The sequence below is a fragment of the Callithrix jacchus genome, chromosome 5 (assembly GCF_049354715.1).
Source record: "Callithrix jacchus isolate 240 chromosome 5, calJac240_pri, whole genome shotgun sequence".
NCBI lineage: Eukaryota > Metazoa > Chordata > Mammalia > Primates > Cebidae > Callithrix > Callithrix jacchus.
Genome location: NC_133506.1, coordinates 35663012 through 35676027, shown reverse-complemented (window position 1 = coordinate 35676027; position 13016 = coordinate 35663012). Strand labels below are relative to the sequence as shown.

The following is a 13016-nucleotide window of genomic DNA, read 5'->3' as shown; positions in this document are numbered from 1 at the left end:
TGAACATTCTAAGATCACCATCCCCACCCGACCATGAGAATTCGGTAAGTGAGTACTCTTGACTCAGTGATTTAAAATTTGGCTTACCTGCTCACATCTGGTAGTATATGTTAGTGGACTAGCATGCTAATCCTTGGTATTACTTGGGTCAAAGTCCAGTCTTCTTGCTTAGCTTGAGAAACCCAGTTGGGATCTTCCTTGGGCCACCCAGTATGAAGTAAGTAGGGGACAGTTTGCTATGAAGAAAGTGCTAAGCACTGCCCAGGTCATCCAGAGATATCCAAAAAACTGTCTGGTGTCAGGTAAAAAAGTGGCACCGTTACATTTGTGTTTTAGAATGATGTCTCTGATGGCTGTGAGAATAGACCGGAAGACAGCAAGACGAGGGAACAGCACAATTGTTCTTACAAGAGATGGTGCCCTCGTTTTTCAAGAAACATTCCTGGGCAATACCGCGTTCCTTCGCTGTGTTTCTTTGTGTGCTAACTGTTGGGTTTGGACAGTGCCAGGATCTTCAGTAGAGTGACTCTCTTTCGATGCATTGCTATGAGAACAAGCCTTTGTAAGACCTCACAAGAATTTAACATCCAAGTGCACTGTCATTCTTTTCTTGTGACTCATTTCAATTTTAGTTATAAATGTATCAGTAGGTAATGGAATGGAATGAAAACAAACGACACTAACATGAAAGCAGCCCTCAGTCAGAGTCCAGGAAGCCCTACCACTGAGCCCCACAGGGAACAGCCTTCTTTGTTTCTTTGCTGGGGTAGGATGATGTTAACTATTTTCCTGGATTTTGATGAAATTAAACTACACCCAAGTTGGATTCCAGGTACTTCTAAATTTTTACTCTGAGGCTGTTTTCTGGGCTAGGATACCCAATTTTTCGCTGATTACAAAACTGTCAACTTTTTATTGGGATGGTGAGGGGTATTTAAATGTTTAACCCCACATTCACACACACATCTCTTCTCTCTCTCTCTTTTATTTAAATTAGTAGACTCTTTTTAGAGCAGTTTTAAGTTTACAGAAAATTTGAGTGGAAAATAAAGACTCCTTTTCCCTGCCACACACAGTACCCCATTATCAACAGCTTCATTAGAGGGGTACTTTTGTTTAATCAATGAGCATATATATATATAAATATATATATCACACACACATATATTAGACACAGTCTTGCTCTGTTGCCCAGGCTAGAGTGCAATGGCCCAATCTTGGCTCACTAGAACCTCTGCCTCAGCCTCCTGAGTAGCTGGGTTTACAGGTGTGCACCACCACACCCAGTTAATGTTGTATTTTTAGCAGAGATGTGGTTTCACCATGTTGGCCAGGCTGGTCTCAGACTTCTGACTTCAATGATCCACCCACCTCGGCCTCCCAGAGTGCTGGGATCACAGGCATGAGTCACTGCGCCTGGCCTGATGAGCCAATATTAACATATCATTATTAATTGAAGCCCATACTTTAGGGCTCACTCTGTGTTGTACATTCTAGGTGTTTGAACAATGTATAATGACGTGTACCCTGCATTACAGTATCATGCAATAGAGTTTCACTGTTCTAAAAATTCTCTGAGCTCCACCCATTCATCTTTCCCTCTCTGTCCCTGAACCCTTGGCAACAGCTGATATTTTTACTGTTTTCACAGTTTTACCTTTTCCAGAATGTCATAAAGTTAGAATCAGATAGGAGGTAGCATTTTTGATGTCTCTTGCACACTTTTCCTTCATGTTTTCATGTCCTTTCTAGCTTATCTCACACACACACACTCATTTACACATGCACACACAGGCGCACTTCCAAAACTGAATCGAAAGTTGAGAAAAACCCATATCTAACTTGGTTCACAAAATTGTTAAGTATGAGAGGGCATTTGGGGGGCCATTTTCTCTCTCTCCCTGCCTTCCTATCGGGAAGTAAACACTGACATTCACCCATCTCACAAGACCCAGGTCTCTCCTCCTGGCTTGGTCTGTTCACTTGTTTCCCTGAAAGCAAAGGCCGCTTTGCCTGTGCTGTGTCTGGGCGGTAATTACCTTGTGTCTGTTCAGTTGCTTTCAAATTATTTTCCCCACCTTCAGAGCAATTGCCTCCTACTTCTTATCTCTACTGTGATCTTCTACAGGGCACAAGGGACCTGTCTTTTGACTCTCATATTTTTGCTTCTGATGTTAAAAAGTCCCCTTGAACTTGCATTTTACAGACACCAGCAAAGCCCAAGTGTCTTCACATAACCTGACACTTCCCGGGGGCAGGGTGTTTGCAATTATAGCCTGAGCTGGCAGCGGGATCAGAGAGTTGCCCAGGCCCAGTGAGGCCTGGCCTGCAGAGCACCTTTGATGAGTGATGGGGTTATTATTATGAATGCTATGTGAGGATTGGTAAAGCCCCATGGCAGAAGGGCTTTTCTCCCTTCGTCTTGCCTTAGCTGTAAAGACAGACAGACATATATATATATATACATATATGCATATACTGGGAGGCAGGCTGGCTAGGGAGAGATGAAGTTAGAGGAAATTCTGACACATTTTGGAATGATCTTTCTCCCATGCCTCTGTCTTCCCAGAGACTCCTCTTTCTCACTGACAGGACATCCTCTCTTAAGGGCCATGAGTATAGTTTACTCCCAAATTGAAGAGCCAACCTCTTTTCCCAGCTTTTGCATTCCAACATCCTTCCTTCCCTTTATTCTTTTCTGTGGAGGCTTAGGATTTCTTTCTTTAGAGGCATTTTCTGCCACTTTGTCTCTTGCAGAGAAAATAAAAAATACATAAGTAGGAGGATACTGATCCTAGCTATTTGCATAGATAGAGTGCTTCTCTAGGGAAACAATTTTTTTTTCCCACTCTTCCATTGTTTGTGTCTATGTTCCGTGCTGCAGATCGTTGATCATTGTTCATTTTGCCTCTGTGGTAAATCTATATCCCTGTGGGTGGGCCCAGCATTCCCTAAAAGAGAGAGGCACACCCAGTGTTAAATGTCTGGGGAGGAGGCCATACTCAGCCAGAAAATATGATCTTAGAAGGCTTGGCAAGGGGCCTCCTAGTCCTTCCACTTTGATTTTAGACCTTCAGGAGACTTGATGCTTTGGGAGGAGAGCATCATTTCAGGGTTTTAAGATGGCCGCCCTGATGGGAAAGTGTGATGGGAACTGGAAAGGGACTCCCAGGCTACGTGAAATGTGCTGAAGGTGAGAAGCCACCCTCATCTTGTTAAATGCCATGGCTGCTTATTTCTTGCCTGTCATTCCCTTCAGTTGCCCTAACCCCTTTAGAAAAGCCTCTTGGGAATCTTTGAAATTTTTCTTTAAAACACTACAGAATCCAGGGAAGAACCTTGTCACGTCATTTCAGGAGAGCAGTAAAGAGGGTGGAATGCCTCCCAAGATCAGCTGGAGTGGCAGGGAATGTTCTGGATCTCATTTAAAAATATGACTTGAACTGAAAACTGTCATCATATGCCTGTCATTATGTTCTAAATCTTAAAACATCCTTACGAAGTGGCACTGCTCTTGCTCCCATTTTACAGACGAGGAAGCAACATTTGGGACTGTGTATGCCAACAGCTGATCCTCATTTTACATTGTTTGTTTTCTGATACCCTTGAAAGATTTGCATTGCATATTAGAAAGAAAGTGGAATGGTTTTGTTACATTTTTACAACTCTCAAAGCACCTTTGTGTACTTGGTCTTTTAACTAGACGATTCAATTATGTGGATAAAGCAAGACAAGTTTTTCCATTTTTGTTTTTGTTTATTTTTAAAATTTTAAGAGCTGGACCCTGCAATCTGGGTTGTATGATTTGTTGGAAACCATGTGTCAATAGATGAGGGGATGGAATTCAAAATTATTGCAAGTACAGGACTTAGTCCTCTAGCACTTGATTTTGGCTTAATTTAGAATCTGTTCATGCATGGAAATGCCAAAGACTGGGAACATAATTCCAATAGTCTCAGCAGCACGCTGGGAGCAGGAGGATCCCCAAGTCCCAGTGGGCTACAAACCTCCTGGGTCAGACTTTCTATGTGTTTGCTTGGGTCACTGGAAGTGGCCAGGGAGACTTCTACGAATGTGTCAGATATCTTGGTGCATCAATTTAGGCTCTGTGGCAAAGTCCAGAAGATGAGGGAAATTGAAATAATTGTGGATACTTGGTTCTACACTTATGGTTTTGACACGGGGGAAACATTTGATGTTGTTTTTTCTGCTTCAAGGATTCCAATGATGTATCTTTCTCTGTTTCAGCCACCATGGGTTACTGACAGACCAAAATATCCTGACAACTCCCGAATGCCGGAAGGAGAGAATGGGTTTATACATCTGAGGACCTTGACTATTCTGTAAGAAGGAATTTCCTGCTAAGTATGGTCTCAGAAAGAAATTCTCTTGGAGGTTGCCTAAGGACAAGTGGAGGAAACAAGCCATAGCCTTTTGGAATTGTAGTAATATTCCAAGACACATGTTTCCCAGGGGCTGGGATTTTACCTTGTATCTGTCCTACAATCAGAGTGTAAGATGGAAGAATGTACTTCCTGTATCTGAGCCACTGTTTCTCATCCATAGAATGGGGAGTTCGGATTTCTAAGATCCCTCATCTCATGCTTTGAATGGGATCAGGCTGAGAATTCAAAAGCATCCGCCCCCTGGAAAGGGAGGCAGCCAGGACAGGACAAGGCTTGTATTAAATAATGAGAAAGGAGCATGGTTACTATGACTTGATTCAGTCCAGAAATAAAATATAAGGGGGTCTGAACTGGGGCAGAAGAGGACGACAGCAGAAATTCTTCTAGGAGTGGCAGTCAAGCCAGGACAGGCTCAGGGCAGGCTGCCTGGTTTGGGGAATGGCATCAGTGTGTGTGGAGAGGTTCTTAAGGCCAGACAGGTGTTGGGGCCCAAGCCAAGTGGACTGGAGGTCAGAATAGGGCTTCAGTTCTAAAAAAGGTGCCTGGCTGAGTGCAAAGCAGGTCTGAGTCAAAGCCCAGTCACCCAGACCTCACAATCATGGCTGGAGTGGCCACAGATAGACCCACAGTGGGTGCAGAGGATCCCGACTTTATGACGATGGCAAGAGTCATTTCATGCTTACCTACTTTTTCAAGGCAAATACAGGACTGAGTCTAGGTTGGAGGGTTAGAGAAACTGAAACAGACATTTTTAGAACCGAAGTGTGATGTTTCCATTAATATGAATACACACCATAGCCAATATAGATGGTGTGCTCTCTCTGTGCCACCCTATTCTATGTGCCTCACATGTGTGAACTCAGTGGCAGGCTAGGATTAGAGCTTTTGCTTATTAATCACTATGGCAACAGGTCATTCAAAAAATAACTAATTACTGTGTTACCAAGATCAAAACATAGTACTATTCACCCCTTCAGCTGTGACCACCACATAGGAGAGTCCAGGCAAAAATACAGAGATCAGAAGGGGCGACTGGAATCCTGTGCAGGCTAAAGACTCTTAGGAAATATGGGCCTTTGAAATGACTTATGTGGGTTTCACTGTCAGCCCTTCTTTCTTTGGCAGGGTTAAGAGCACTTGACCTGTCGATATGCCTATTGCTTTTCCAGCAAGTCCTACATCTTTCTAGTAAGGATTCCATGCTCCTGAGCTGGAGGTGACTGGAGGTGACTCCGGGCACCATTTTTCAACCTCTCCTAGAAATGTTCTTTGGTTTCTTTAGGCTTTGACTTGGGTGACTATGAAGAACCTGACACAGGAAGTTAAAAAGCCACAAGAAGTCTTTTAAAAAGTTTGAGTTACATTGAACATGTGTTTGAAATGCAAGAAGGGGGAAGCCCTCTTTCTTATCACTTCCATCCTTCCTGACCATCTCCCCTGGGAATCAGATGTCCCAGGCACAGCTTAGCTTTCTAACCCTGCTGTATTGCCCTCCACTCCATGATCTCTCTGAATTGCTCTCCCTTTCCCCCTTTACACTAAAAGTACCCTAGTTCTGGCCTTCTTCATCTCTTTAATAATTAAGCTGGCTGACTTACCTTCCTGCCTTCTCGTCGCCCTCTTCATTCTGTCCTTGTCTCTGTCAGCAGCAGCACCGTCCTGCTCAAAACCACAAAGACCTCCTACCACCAAAAGACAGGTAACCAGAATTCACATCACATGTCGAGATCCCTTATGATGGGCCATGAAACAACCTCTCCTGTCCTAGCTTTCACTCACGTTTTCTATAATTTCTGGGCCCAGCAGGTCTGATCTTGTTCTCAACTTCCCTAACTTAGCCTCCTCCATCTGTCAGAAATAGCCTTTCTCTATCTCCATCTGAGATTAATATATCCTGGAGAGTCTATCTCCCTTTTTGGTGTCCATATCAAGGGCCGGCTCCTCCAGGAAGCCCTTCTATACCTCCAACCTCCAACCTCATACTTCATCATTAGAAAAGATCACGTTCTCATTAGAAGCCTAGACCTCAGCATCACATAATGATACGCCCATCTAACAAACCCGCACGTGTATACCCTGAACCTAAAAAAAGAATTAAAAAAATAAAAACAAAATCTACACTGATGAGAAAAAGGATAAAATCCAACTTTAAGTTCCTGATTCTAACTTTCTACCTTTATTTTAGTGCCTCTCAGAATTATCTGCGTTTATGTTTACATAAACCACTGACTGGGATCATCATAAGTGAATCATCATGTTCCCCAAACCAGAAACTGCCCTGGCACACAGGAAGCTTATGTTAGTATCTTAGTGTGATATATATGTATACACATACTGTACACATGAACATGTATCTATGTGATGTTTCCAGAGATATGTGTTCATATCCAAAGACAGTTGTCTTTGAAAGTATACACAAGAAACTCTGATAAACTTCTGGAAAATGGAGGTAGGAGAGTGGAGTGAAAGAGAGCATTTAGTAAGTTTATATTTCTTTATGTATTTCTTGACTCAAAATCAATATATCATAATTTAATACAATTTATGAAAATAAAAAAATTCATGTCAATTATAGAATACATACATCTGTAAAGAAGAATAAATCAAACAGGAATAATTTCCAGAGACTCACAATCTACATACATTCTATTTATATGATTAGGTCCATGTTATTCTTATGTGTCCTTTTTGCCAGTTAGCATTGTATGGAGAGTACTTCTCCATTCTCTATCACTGAGCTTGTAAATTATCAACTACTTTGGAATACTGCAAATGATGAAATGAACATGCATGTACTTAAATCTTTGTGTGCATTTGTTATTATTTATTAGGTTAAATTCTTAGAAGTAGAACCACTGGCTTGAAGGGAATATTATCATTTAAGGTTTTAATCTATGTTGCTGAAAGGTTTTACTAATTATTCACACGAGCATTGTAAGAAAGTATCCGTCTCATGATACCCACATCAGAATTGGGTGTTCCAATTTTTAAAAACCTCCTAAACATTTTCCCACCCCCACCCCTCCCCTCCCCTCCCCTCCCTTCCCTTCCCCTCCCTCCCCTCCCCTCCTCTCCTCTCCTTCCTTGCTTTGCTTTCTTTCTTCTTTCTTTCCTTCCAGACTCTTTCTCTGTCACCCAGACTGGAGTGCAGTGCCAGCCTACTCCTCCGCCCCCGACATTCAAGTGATCCTCCTGCCTCAGACTCCCGAGTAGCTGGGATTAAGGTACCTGCTACCATGCCTGGCTAATTTGTTGTGTTTTAAGTAGAGATGGAGTTTTACCATGTTGGCCAGGGTGGTCTTGAACTCCTGATCTCAAGTGGTGCTGCCACTTCTGCCTCCCAAAGTGCCGGGATTACAGGCTTGATATGGGCTTGAGCCACCACGCCCGGTCCTAACATTTTCTTTATGGATTTTCTCTCCCTTTGATTTATAGTTAGGGCACCTCTACCCTGAGATGAATCAGATGCATCTGTTTGCTTTTTTTTTTTGTCAATTCTTTTATGACTTCTTTAATATTTGAATTTTTGATCAATTTAAATCAAATTAGGTAAATTTTATGAGGTAAAGGAGGGGATATTTGCCTTACTATAATTCCCAAATATTTAACCAATCATCTGTGCCATATTTACTTAGTAATTCTTCCCCATGCTTTAAATAATGTGTAGTCTTATTTTTGTTCTGTGTTTGAATTACTATAGCTGTATAGTATGATTTGACATCTGACAGGGTGGATTTCACCTTTTTAATTATTTATTTTACATCTAGGGTCATTCTCATGCATTTATTTCGTCTAAATGAATCATAAACAGGCTGTCAAGTTTTCAACATAGATCCAAGGGGGATTTAAAATTTTTTTTCTTATTAATATTTGGGAACTTCCTTCTTTTCTTCCTTTTATCCTCTTTCTTCTCTCCTCTCTCCTCCTACTCCTTCTTACTCTATTCTTCTTTCTCTTTTTCACCTCTTCTTCTCCTTCCTTTTCTTACTTTCCTTCTTATCTTACTTCATCATTTTCATTTCTCCATCATTATCTTCTTCTATTTATTGATTTCATTTAAATAATAACTATTTCATAGAGAAAAATTAAAAATAGACATAGTGATCAAATGTTGACATGTTGCCTTTTGTGTATGCTTCAAATATTTTAAAATTGACATCTAAAAGGTTACAGAAACAGGCACATTCTTCCACATACATTTTCCTCTACTCTCAAAAGTAACATTAAAAAATGCTGCACTGTCTTTTTGTGTGTTGCCATTTTGTGCATTTTTAACTTACAATTTCACAACATACTTATTTGTCCATAACAACATATATAGTGTTTTGTATGTTTAAAACTTTTGTACAAAATGTGTCAGACTGAACATGTCCTTTTGCAACTTCATTTATTTTGGTCAACAATAGGTCGCTTTTCTTAATGAACATCCTGCATATTCCTTGTTTCATTTACCCTTGGTTATTTAGAACGTGCTCCTTATTTTCATGCTAACTTCAATTGATTCAAATTTTGTTGATGGCTTATGCAACCAAGAGCCTAAATGAGATCAGTCTTCTGTGGTTTTTCTTTTAATGCTTTCTAGATTAGTCTCACATGCACACCCAGTTGGAAAACACTAGTGCAGAAGAGGGAGAGCCTAATGTCAGCATTACCTAGGTATTAGAAGAATTTGGTTATTATCATATAAACCTGGCTATGACGGAACCTGTTCTGCCGGGAGAAGGCCCCTGCTCAGGACTTCTCTTTCCCTACATGGGAACCTGTGAAGGGGAGTCCTGCTTGTGATCTTCATTTATAAGGCTAGTGCTGGCCACTGCTTGTTCTTGTCGATCCATACTTGAGGCTAGCACTACACCTGTTTGAGCAGAGTTCTGGTCACAGTCTTACTCTAAATTTGATATCTTTCCAGCACAACCCTGAAATTCCCTAACTATACCTCGCCTAGATTTTCCCACATTGTATCTTCATAGATATCCCCAATCTCATCTTAAATCTGAACTGAATCTGTCATAGTGCAGCCTGGCTCTTGTCTTACCAACTATTTGGGGGTAATGTAGTGATTCATTTTGTTTCCACATATTATTTTAAGTTCTTACTCCCTTCTTTCCCCATCTAGGTTCAGTTTTTCCCCTGCTTTTAACACCTTGGTCCAGGCAGCTACATTATCAAACTGTACTAGCATGGCAAAACATTTTTCACACATGCTAACCATGAAAGATTGGTTGTGATTTTATGGGAAAATATGTTAAGAATAATTTGGAGGAAAGATATGTATTCACATAGAAAGAACTATCTGCCATTGGTAGGTAAAGTGATGTTACATACATGTATTCTTGTTGTCACTTATTTTATCCCATCCATGATGAGAACTGATGATTATAAAATCTTTGACTATGAACATACGATGTGAGTAGTAAGCGAAAAAACTGGTAACAAAAATGAAAAATAAAACATTTTTGTAATCAAGGTTAGGGAAGACATTATTTTACTTTTTCCATTACATTATTCATGTATACATAATGGTGTGCAGTATTACTTTCCATGTGTAAAAAAAAATCACACAACAGAGTGCATAGAGAAGTGGAGAAATGGAGAATAGTTCTCAAAGTTATTTGATCTGGCAGATTATCTTCCACAGAAGAGTACAGCTGTATTTTCCATATCACAGGCTCTTCTGGAACATTAAGCTCTTCCCCCATCAAGAGGTGGTGTCTGCGTCTGTTCTCCTTGAATTTGTGTGGCTCTTCCTGACTGCTTCAACCAAGAGACTCCAGTAGGAATGATACTATATAATTTCTGAGGCTAGATCATCAGAATGCCATGTACTTTAATTTTATTCTTTGAGGGTCGCTGGCTCCTGGAACCCAGCCACCATACTGTGATGAAGCCTACACAACTGTGGAGAGGCTCACATGGAGAGGAATCAGTGCCTACTGATCTACAGCCCTGGCTGAGCTCTCAGCCAACAGTCACGATCAACTTCCAGCCATATTGAACCATCTTGAAAGAGGCTCCCCCAGCACCAAGTTAAGCAGTGTGATTACGTTGCCAAAGATCACCTCTTTCCTATCATCTTTCTTCTGAGACTTGTTTAGAGTAAACTTGGAAGCTGTGTTTTGCTCACTCTGAAGATTGAATATAAGAAAATTTGCTTAAGTTTGGATGATGCAGCTGCTGAAGTAATCTGTGATGCACTTTCCTTCAGGAATCCTTATCTATTTGTTCAGGTGTTCCACAAGTCTTCTTATCTTGGAATCCAAGAATACTCATTGTGTGGTTGCTTATTGTTTCCCAGACACCCTGATGCTTTGAGGCTTTGTCTCATGCTTTCAAGTAATGTTCTCATGTTCACCTGCTGATATTCCTTCAAGGGTGCAGGCTGTATCTCTCCAAGTGTGGAATCAAACAATCAGATAAGATGTTGTGTAACAATTCATATTAAAAACGTGATCTTGTCAGTCAAGAAGAAGAGATGAAAACAAACACCTTGAGAGTTCATGAGTAGAAGTATATAGCCCTGCATTTATGATAATATGGTGCAGTTTATCCATACACAGCAATGTAACTGCTTAAAATGCTCCTGAAATTCAGGCAAAATAAATTATAAATATTATTAAGATCAAAGAAGGTAAGAGTCCCTTATGTTTGATATAGGCCAAGCCAAAGTTTGATGTATATGCTCATCTCTTAGCTCTGCAAGTCTATGAAGAAACCATCAGAAAGCATGCTGAAAATAGAATGAGATTCCATTCAAAACAGAAAGCTCCTGTCTGTTTTAGAGAAGGTGACCAGATCCTTTATCAGAAATTTGGTATATTTCAGAGGTACAAATGTTCTTTTAGGTCTTTTGAAGCACTGGATTTAATATCAGAGTTTAGTCTTGGCTCCAATCTCCAATTCTTTGCATAGTCATTCTAGCAATCTTAGGGACCAAGTCTTCCATTAGCATAGTGATCTTCATGCCTCAAGTGTGAGGTATAAATATTCTCCTCATTGACAAGGAACCAGAGATAATATTTCATAGGCAAAATACTCAGGTATGCAAAAATGTAAGTTTTCAGTTAAAGTTTTTTGTACTGAAATTATCTTAGCTCATTAGCTCTCACTTCTGCCTGGTAGCAGGTAATGTGATTTTGCTATTCCAAGTTGACCCATTATTTCTATTTTCAAGTTTAGTTTATTTTAGATAAATTTTTAAATTCATAATGTTTTTTTGACCTTTTATATTCTCTTCCAAAAAAGGTTATTCTAACTTCCTAATGGGTTTACTTTGATAGCAGTTGTTGTTATGTGTATATATGTATATATATTTTCAAAAATCAACTTTATTGGTTTATAACTCACAAAAAATAAAATTCATTCTTTTAAAGTGTATATTTTTTCAATTTCTACACAAATAGCCTGCCAGAATTTTGATTAGAATGATGTTGAATGTAGATCAATTGTGAGAGAATTGTCATTAACAGTATTGAGTCTTCCAATCCATGGACATGATGTATCTCTCAATTTACTTAGACTTTTAATTTCTTTCAGCATTGCATTGAAATTTTAGGTTTAGCGGTCTTGTACATATTTTATTAAGTTTGTCCTAACAGTTTTATATTTTGAGATGATAGTATAAATGGTATTGTATTTTAAATTTTAGTTTTCAATTGTTTCTTTCTGATGTATAGATTAAAATTCATTTCTGAATGTTGAACTTGTATTCTGTGATCTTTTAAAAATCTGTTAGTTCTAATAACTTTTTTTTTTAGTTTCTTTAGGACATTGTATGCACATGATCATGTTGTCTGCAAATAAGGGAAGCTTTAATTGTTTTGTAATCTGTATCACTTTTATTCGACTTCAGTAACAATATTAAATAGAAGTGGTGAGAACTGATATCTTTCCTTATTCCAGAAATTAGAGGATAAGAATTCAGTCTTTCATTATTGATTATGGTTTTTTCTGTATTTCATAGGTATAAGTCTTTCATTCTTGATTATGACATTATCTGCAGATATTTCATGGGTGGTCTGTATAACATTGAGGTGTTTTTATTCTATTCCTAGTTATATGAAATTTTATCATAAAAAGGTGTTAAATTTTGTCATACATATGAATATGTGTTTATACTCCAACATGATTAGATTTTTTATTCTTTATTCTTATTATATAGTGAACTAAAGTACATTTTAAAATGTTAAGCCAGTCATGAAACTCTGGAATCTACTTTTCATAATGCACTACCTTTTATATCTAGATGATTATAATTTACTAAGGATTAAGGATTTTTGTGTCTTTTTTCATAAAGAGTATCAGTCTAAAGTATGCTTTTGTTATAAGATTTTGTCTGGTTTTGGGTAAGCATAAAACTGGCCTCATGAAATGATTTGGAAATCTTCCTCCATACTCTCTTTTTGAAAGAGTTTAGGTAGAATTGTTATTTATTTTATAAATATTTAATGGAATTCACCAATGAAGTCCTCTTTGCTTGGAGTTTTCTTGGTGAGGCAGTTGCTAATTAAAATTTGATATGGGACTATTCAAGTTTTCTATTTCTTCTTGAGTCAATATTGGTAACCTGTATCTTTCAAAGATTTATTGATTTTAGCTAAGTTATCAAATTTA

At 39.0% G+C, this 13016-nt stretch overlaps 1 long non-coding RNA gene across 1 annotated transcript in view; it reads left to right on the top strand.

Annotated features, from left to right (window-relative positions):
• The window catches only part of LOC118153600 (uncharacterized), a 57508-nt gene extending 45443 nt beyond the window's left edge, over positions 1-12065 (top strand). Inside the window, exons 2-3 of the long non-coding RNA XR_004742869.3 lie at positions 4249-4343; positions 10075-12065. This is a non-coding gene — a long non-coding RNA (uncharacterized LOC118153600). The remainder of the gene's footprint in view (positions 1-4248; positions 4344-10074) is intronic.
• The last annotated feature ends 951 nt before the right edge of the window (positions 12066-13016 follow it).